Source organism: Otolemur garnettii, unplaced genomic scaffold (assembly GCF_000181295.1).
Source record: "Otolemur garnettii isolate 467f Iridium unplaced genomic scaffold, OtoGar3 scaffold00113, whole genome shotgun sequence".
Taxonomy (NCBI): domain Eukaryota; kingdom Metazoa; phylum Chordata; class Mammalia; order Primates; family Galagidae; genus Otolemur; species Otolemur garnettii.
Genome location: NW_003852508.1, coordinates 6,889,367 through 6,896,701, shown reverse-complemented (window position 1 = coordinate 6,896,701; position 7,335 = coordinate 6,889,367). Strand labels below are relative to the sequence as shown.

General features: G+C 45.2%; 1 protein-coding gene across 1 annotated transcript in view; it reads left to right on the top strand.

Annotated features, from left to right (window-relative positions):
* The first annotated feature begins 912 nt into the window (after positions 1–912).
* EYA1 (EYA transcriptional coactivator and phosphatase 1) overlaps positions 913–7,335 on the top strand; it is a 308,341-nt gene continuing 301,918 nt past the window's right edge. The window contains exon 1 of the mRNA XM_012809807.2: positions 913–1,032. The gene's annotated coding sequence lies outside the window, so the exon portion shown is untranslated. The remainder of the gene's footprint in view (positions 1,033–7,335) is intronic.

Genomic DNA, 7,335 nt, shown 5'->3' with positions numbered 1-7,335 from the left:
AAACGTTCAGAGGAAGGAATAATGGGCTAGGCCTGGGCATTTAGTCCAGGCTCCCCCGCATGAATCGGGGCTAATCCATTTAGCCTTCTTTGCTTCAGTTTCCCTGTCTGTAAGAGAAGTTTAGGGGTACATATCTTTAAGGCTACTTTTAAAGTTATTTGAATCTCAGATGTTTTAGTGAGTGTAGGCTGATTGTGTATTCCTTTAGATCCTTACCCCACCAGAAAAAACAAATTACCGAGTCACTCCACCCATCCTTCCCTTCTGGACCACCTAACTTCCCCGCGGTACCAGAGCGATCCCCACCACCCTCCTCCTGCGTCTGAGGCCTCGGGGTCAGAAACGCACCAGGGGCCCCGGCGGCAGAGACACCCCGCGGGGCAGGGGGCGGCGGGCCGCTCTCGGTGGGCGCAGAGGGCAGTCGGCCGGGAAGGGCTGGGTGGGGGTGCCGGGCAGAGGCCCCTCGCCAGCGCCAGCCTGGTGTGGCTGTGCACTCAGAGCCGCGCGAAGGGCGCCCCGCGCCCCGCAGGCACAGGCGCGTTTAAAAAGGAAAGAAAGAAAAAAGCCACCACTGGCTCGAATTTCTGGAAGCAGAAGCAGGGATTCTGCCCAAAACACCGAGCCTGAACCCCTGTTAGCGCTGCCCTGGCCTCTGCATTACCCATTTTCGATTTGCTTTGGGAAGAACTGGTTCCTCAGCCCTGCGTCGCCGAAGCTGTGACACGAGTAAGTCCAGCCGCGGGGCCCGGTGACCGCCCCGGCCCCGGCGCCCCCTGGCCACCTCCGCGCCGCGCCGGCCGCGCTCCCGCCCCTGCCAGCCGCTCCGCCGGCGCTGGCCTCCGGGCGGGTGGCGGTGACCAGGAGACTGTTGTGAAACTAAATCTGACCCCTGTGCTCCCCGGCAGCGGCCCCACCCGGGGCAGGAGGGCGGCGACCGGCGCCCGGGGAACTGCAGAGGGGGGTCCCGGCTCCAGGGAGCGCCGCCCGGGCCGCCCTCGAGGCCGCCTGCTCCGCCGAGGGCACCGCCGCCAGGTACGCCGACCCTCCTTCCCCCAGGGCGCGGGATAATGGGGGCCGCGCGTCCGGCGGAGGGGCGGGATGTCGCCGTCGCCCCCTTGCTGGGCAGCATTAAGGCGCTGCACGTGGAGGGACGTGTCTCGGGACGCTTTGCTTTCTTTCGGGGAGGTGGTGACTGATTGCGACGAAGGGGGTTGGAGGGGAGGGTCATCTTGGCCTTATTTGAAGTTTGATTGCTATCTTAGACATGTGCTAGCGCTCGAAGCTCCAGTAATGGGAAACATTTGGGGGGCAGTCCAGGCGAGCCCGGATTTATTCGTAGCGCTCTGTGGCCCCAGTAGTTCTTTTCTTTGGCCCAAAGTGGTCTGATTGCTCCAAATCAAAGAGACCAGTTAAAAGAAGTAGAGGGGGGCGACAATGTCGAGGAATTATTATTTCAGTGAATAATTAGGAAAGGGAGGAAAAATAAACAAGATCTCTGCTTTACTTTTCATGAGGGTTGGGGGTGGATGGGTGGGGGTAACGTAGACTGTGTAAACAGTTTTCATCTTTTTCCTTATGTTAACTAAGGCCCACTTCACTGTTTTGGTCTAGTAGCCAGACTAATGCTAGGTAGGTAAATCAAATCATAAAATTCAAGACTTCTTAAAAAATACCAGATGAATATTTTGGAGAGGAACTCAAATCTGTCATGAAGTATGAATTTATTATTCAAAAGAATCAGAAAGCATGTACTCAGCACAGAGGATCCCAGTTGCGAGTAAGGAGGGCAGGACTAACGTAGGAGTGAGATGGCTGTGTTGGCCAATGCAGGGAATCTGCTATGTCTCTAGCTTTGAGTTGTTCATTCAGTCAATACTGGAAAACAATAGTGGGTGCAGTGCAGCAGCTATCTTGTTACAAGGGTAAAAATAGTTTCTGTGCTAAAGGAGCATCCTGGTGAACAATTGTGACCTAATGTGACTAGTGCCCCATAAGGGAAAAAGCGGATGAGCCAGGCTTTCTGGAGGAAAGATTCTGGAGGAATCTTGGAGGCTATGTAGGCGCCTGGGTGGAAGGTGGATTGGCTGGGTGGAGAGTTGTTGGCATCTGGGCATCTGGAAGTAGTGTACTGTTGCTGCAGGTGAGCAGGAGAGACCTGGAGGAGGGAGATGAGCTGGGATGGTAGCTCAGATTAGAAAGGACCTGGATGTGAGGCCAAATCAGACTAAATCAGATCTGCTCCCTGCTTGATAGAAAGCACAGTCTAACGTGTCTTGCCCTTTGAAGCATATGAAGGCCTTGGAGAGAAGGCAGAGCAAAGTGCTAATTAAGATGGATTACAAAGTAAGAACTGTGAAAAAGATCTAATAGTGGAATTTAGCCTATAAAAAGTCAAGACAGTCACAAAAAGTAATTAAAGAGAGGGAGTGACACAGTAACATTGTTGATTTACTAATAGTTATCTTAATAGCTTGAAATGCAGCTTCTGAAAGTGTCTAATTGACTTACATGATGTAACTAATCATTTTTGGATGTAAATCTAGGGACAAGTAAGTATATTGCATCATAGTTTCAAGACCTTTTATCCTTTACAAAGTGCTCAACATCTGCTTACTTACATTTATTGAACATGTACTATGTGTAGGATGCATTGCCGATGTTCTTTATCCTGTTAGATGGCATTGATGTCATTGCACTCATGAAGAAACTGGGTCAAAGAGATTAATTTTTCTAAGATTCTAGAGTTGATAAGTACTAGAGTTACAGACTTAACTCCCTAGCTTCCCACCTCAAGTCTTCGGTAGTCATTTTTCTCTACCCTTTGGCTCCTCAGGACTTGCTCTGCTTTGGGATTTCTCCCTTGGTTGTTTCTATCAGTGAAAGCTAAAGTAATGGTTTTTAGGTTGGCGTATTACATGAAACTCTAATGGATATCACAGTCCTTGGCTTCCAGAATCTTGAGTCAAAGAGAATCTCAGTGGCTTGACTGACAGGCAGAAACTAACGAGATGAGAATTGCACAGAGATAAATCACTTCCCCAAACATAGAGCAGATGAATTAGGGCTTGAAAACAGGTTGTTTGCTGGAGAATTTGAGCTTTGTTTCTAAAGCTCTGTAAGTGCCAATGTGTTCCTATCCACAGGCGTGGCCTACAGAGGTGGATCAGAAAGTTAAGTAACTCATTTAAAAAAGATGAGTTTGGGGGCCTAGAGAGGAAAGCCTTTAGGGAATATCATCATAATCTTCAAATATTTACAAGACTATTCTGTATAGGAGGATGTTAAAATATGTTTATACTGGTGTAGAAGAAAAATTCACCCTAAAGAAGAGAGTTTGATGGGTCTATTTCAGCTTAGTATAAGGAAAAGACTACACTTCCTAGCACTAGATCAGGTAGCTTGACAAGCTGGTGAATTTCTATTGGGGGGAGGGGGTTGAGAGGTTGGCTCTTTGCCAAGTATGTTTCAGATGATTTCTGCCCTAGGTGGAAAGAAATTTAGATTGCACTGTGTCCTTCTATGACAACACCACAACATCCCTTACCATGTATATTTCCATCACATTAACCCACACCATAACTATTTTCTCATGGAATTGTGGGGAGATGTATTTCCTAAATCTTTCTAGCTCTGCTTGAACGTAAGTTGTCCTTCAGTTTTAAGAAAAGAGTGAATGTCAAAGAAACCCTGAGTCAGTGCCTCTTTTCTGACAGCTTAATGCTTTCTCCATTACTGTCCTTTTATTTTTGTGTTTTTGGCCTCTGAGACTGCAGTTTTGCACTCTGATTCCATCAGGCAATTCTTATTCTGGTCAAGAAGCAATGAAAAGGAAGAGTCAGCATCCAGGAAATGAGGAAATTGCTTTGGGAAACTTCAGTTGGGATTGTTAAGGGTCTTGGGGGGTGCTTGTGGTGGTGGCGTAGAATAGGGAGGCCTCTATTCTTTCATCCCTGATTTAATTCCTAAAACTATTTAAACCTAAAAGATCATACTAATTATTGACATATCAATTGAATCTTAATATTAAGGAACATTATATGCTTTCTAATCCTCACCTGCTAAACTAAGGACCTATTTTTCAGCTTCTCTTTTACTTCTACACTGAAGAACAAACATTATTGGTTTTGAACTCCTACAATTTATTCAAGTAAGAATAAATGTCACATGCATTCAAGAGAAGTATGAATACCCAGACAAAGATCAACACAATATCATGTTTAATTTGGAGGGTCAGGCACTTGTCACTTTTGCTGGGCCAGTTATGATCTAAACAGCTTCTTACTTTCTTGATGATACTGGGAAGAAGAGGTTGACTACTTATAGGTATGTATTTGTAGCATATTTTGAAAACTCAACTTTATCAGGCTAGTAGCTCCATGTATTTTGAGAGGTACGTGCACCCAGGTAACCACTACCCTGAACATACAGTACACTTTCAACACCCCAAAAAACTCCCACAGGAGATTCTGCAGTGACCCAACTCCCTGCTCTGTCATCATGGGTGAGATCTGAGTGTATTTTTAATATCTTAAGACATGTTTAGTGATAGATCTTTCTATATGAAAGTAAAGAAGTAGATATTTCATATCTCTTCTCTTCCTTTTGAATAAAGTAGGAAAATTCATCAATTTAGCTGTAGTCATTTGGACCACCGCAGACATAACCACTGAACAGAGCCAATTTTGTTTGCCGCCACTTGTTCTGAAGCTTAAGTTATTTTAAAACTGAAACTGTAGATGTAATAAGGTTAACAAGCTGTTTCTATGATATACGTTGTATGAAGACATTTGTGGAGGACTAGCAATGCCCTAATTTCAGGAGATGCATCAGAATCAATACAGCAGCCTGGTAAATCTCTGATAAGTTTATTATGTCTGATTAGATAATGTTTAGATTATTTTGTCTTGTACACCTGAACTTCCTCATTACACTAGGATTTATAGGGCTGTGGTTCTCCAACTCCATCGCTGTTCCCCAAATCCCTCATGGGTGTTAATATTATACACGGGTGCGAATATTAGAGTAAGTGCTATGTTAAATAATTTGTAGGTTTAATATTCTTGAAAATATAGTTTGACTTTGACTTTAGTAACTAAATATCCATGTCATCATTCTAATGAGCGTCAGCTCATGCAACTTTCCATTTGCCTTGAATTTTTCATGTGAAGTTAGAAGGCAGTTATATATGGTGGTTGCAGAAATCTAGTCATATTTATTTTGAAGCCTGTCTATTATTTATAGGCAGGCTGTGGCTCAAAAGGAGTGGGCACCAGCCCTATATATCAGAGGTGGCAGGTTCAAACCCAGCCCTGGCCAAAGACTGCAAAAAAAAAAAAAAAAAATTAAATCAGCAGCACCAGTAAATGAGTGGAAAATCCTATGAAAGATAATTAGTGCAGACCTTTATTTCTATAGAAATCATATTGACAACTATAGAAGGCTTTTAGCAAGGTAGACTGTTTTTATTAATGGTTTCAATGGCTGGGATGTGCCCCTTTACTATTTGGAAGACTGAGGTGTATATGATTTCGGAGTCTGACTTAGATGAGTATGACCGATCTTGGTTTTCCTTAATATAACCAAATTTCTCAGGAAGGTGAGGAAAGCGAAGAGGAGGTGACAGACATGGCATCTTGTGGCTTCTGGAGCAGTGAGTTGAGAAGGTCTCTGGAGGTCATTTACCCAGTGGTTCACTTCACTACAGGCTCCTGTTTGTAAATTTTCTTAGAGACCCCTTGATTTGATATGTTTATTCAATCGGTAGTTGTAGTCTTCTGGGGACGTATTTCAGAATAGCCCTTTTCTTTGCCGTAAAGCAATGTTCAACTACTAGTTTCCTTTTGCCTCTCAGGAATGTTAGAGAACTCAACACCTGGTGAGAAGGCAGAGAAGAAAGTGACGGTGTGTTGGAATGAAAATATTCTTTCATCCAAGGAGCCACACGTTATTAAGAGTGCTGATGGGTCTCTGGTTCATTAGAGATGATTAATGTGGCATCTAAAATATCATCTGTTTTTCAAAATCAGCAGGAAAAGTTCAAATACGTCTAATGTATAAAATTAAAAAAAGAAAGATAGTTTTCTTCCCAAGCACAGTACTGCCCCCTCGCCTCTCCTCCCAGCCTACTTTTCCTCAGACTGGAAGCCTGTCTGGCTTGGCCCTTCCTCTGTCTTCTTCATTCTCTGTCATCTGCGCACATCTCCAGCTTCTCCTTTCTAAACTGTTATTCTGAAAATAGCCAGGATGTGCGTGATGAACTAGAGCTAAAGTACAGGTAATTTTTTGCCTGTAAGGTGAGACAAGATTGCTAATTTTTTCAACTCCCTGGTTTAAGCTGATGGCTAGAAAAAGAATAGTAAGTGGATTGAACTGAACCTGGAAAATTTTAGGTGAGTACTTTTTCTCTTACTTAAGCAGTCAGGGCTGTTGGTAGAATTGGAGAGAAAGACTGGCAGCCCAGTGGAGTTTAAATGATAGCAGGAATGCACAGAAAAGATTTCTGTTGTGCGTGCTTTACAGTTTCTGTTTGCCAGTGTATTTCCACCCCACTCTCCCCAGTGAGGAAAACGCGAGGACATCCCTACATTTTCCATTAATCCTGTGACTAAAGAGTTCATCTAACAAAGTTACTTTTCATCAACAGTCCCAAATCTTGCTTTCCAAAGCACCCTCTTTATTCCTGGGCAGCAAAGACTGTGACTGAGTTTTCCTTTCCCACTTTCCCCGGCTGGGTTTCTCTGAGGGTAGGACTGAAGCAGGCAAGCTCCCTCAGGTGTTGAAAAGAGCAGTTCAAACGGGGCCATCACTCCTGGTTCTTCCTTGCCTGGGAAGCCGCCTGCTTCTCCTCTTGCCACCTGCCTGGTTCTGCCTGGCAACAGATGCCCGGCAAACACCTGGCCTGGGACTGTGAATGCGTGACAGGAGTTCTAGCACCTGGAGCAGTGGGGACCCTTCCCCGATCTCCTGTGGGCTGTGGGGGCCTTCGAAGTGGCTGCTTGCCACTGTCTACCCTTGGAGAACATCTTTCCAGGTGGCCTCACACAGCTAGAGAATATGAATAGTCAGGCTGTGTTTAAAGGCACGCCCTGCCCACCACGGTGCCGCTTCTTCTCAGTGTTTAGTTGAGTTGATCTTTATTTTCCTGCTCACGGAGTTGGGAAACACATTTCAGAAGAGGCTTTTCCTCTAGGATCAGGGGGGATAAATAACCCAAAGTCTTGGTTCTGGCAGGCAGGGGCCCAGGATGCCTGTCAGTACTGTTTCTTTATGAGAGAATCTTTCACTCTGGTGGCCTTCAGCAGGGTGGGCCTCCACTGTGTACAATAGCAAGGGGCA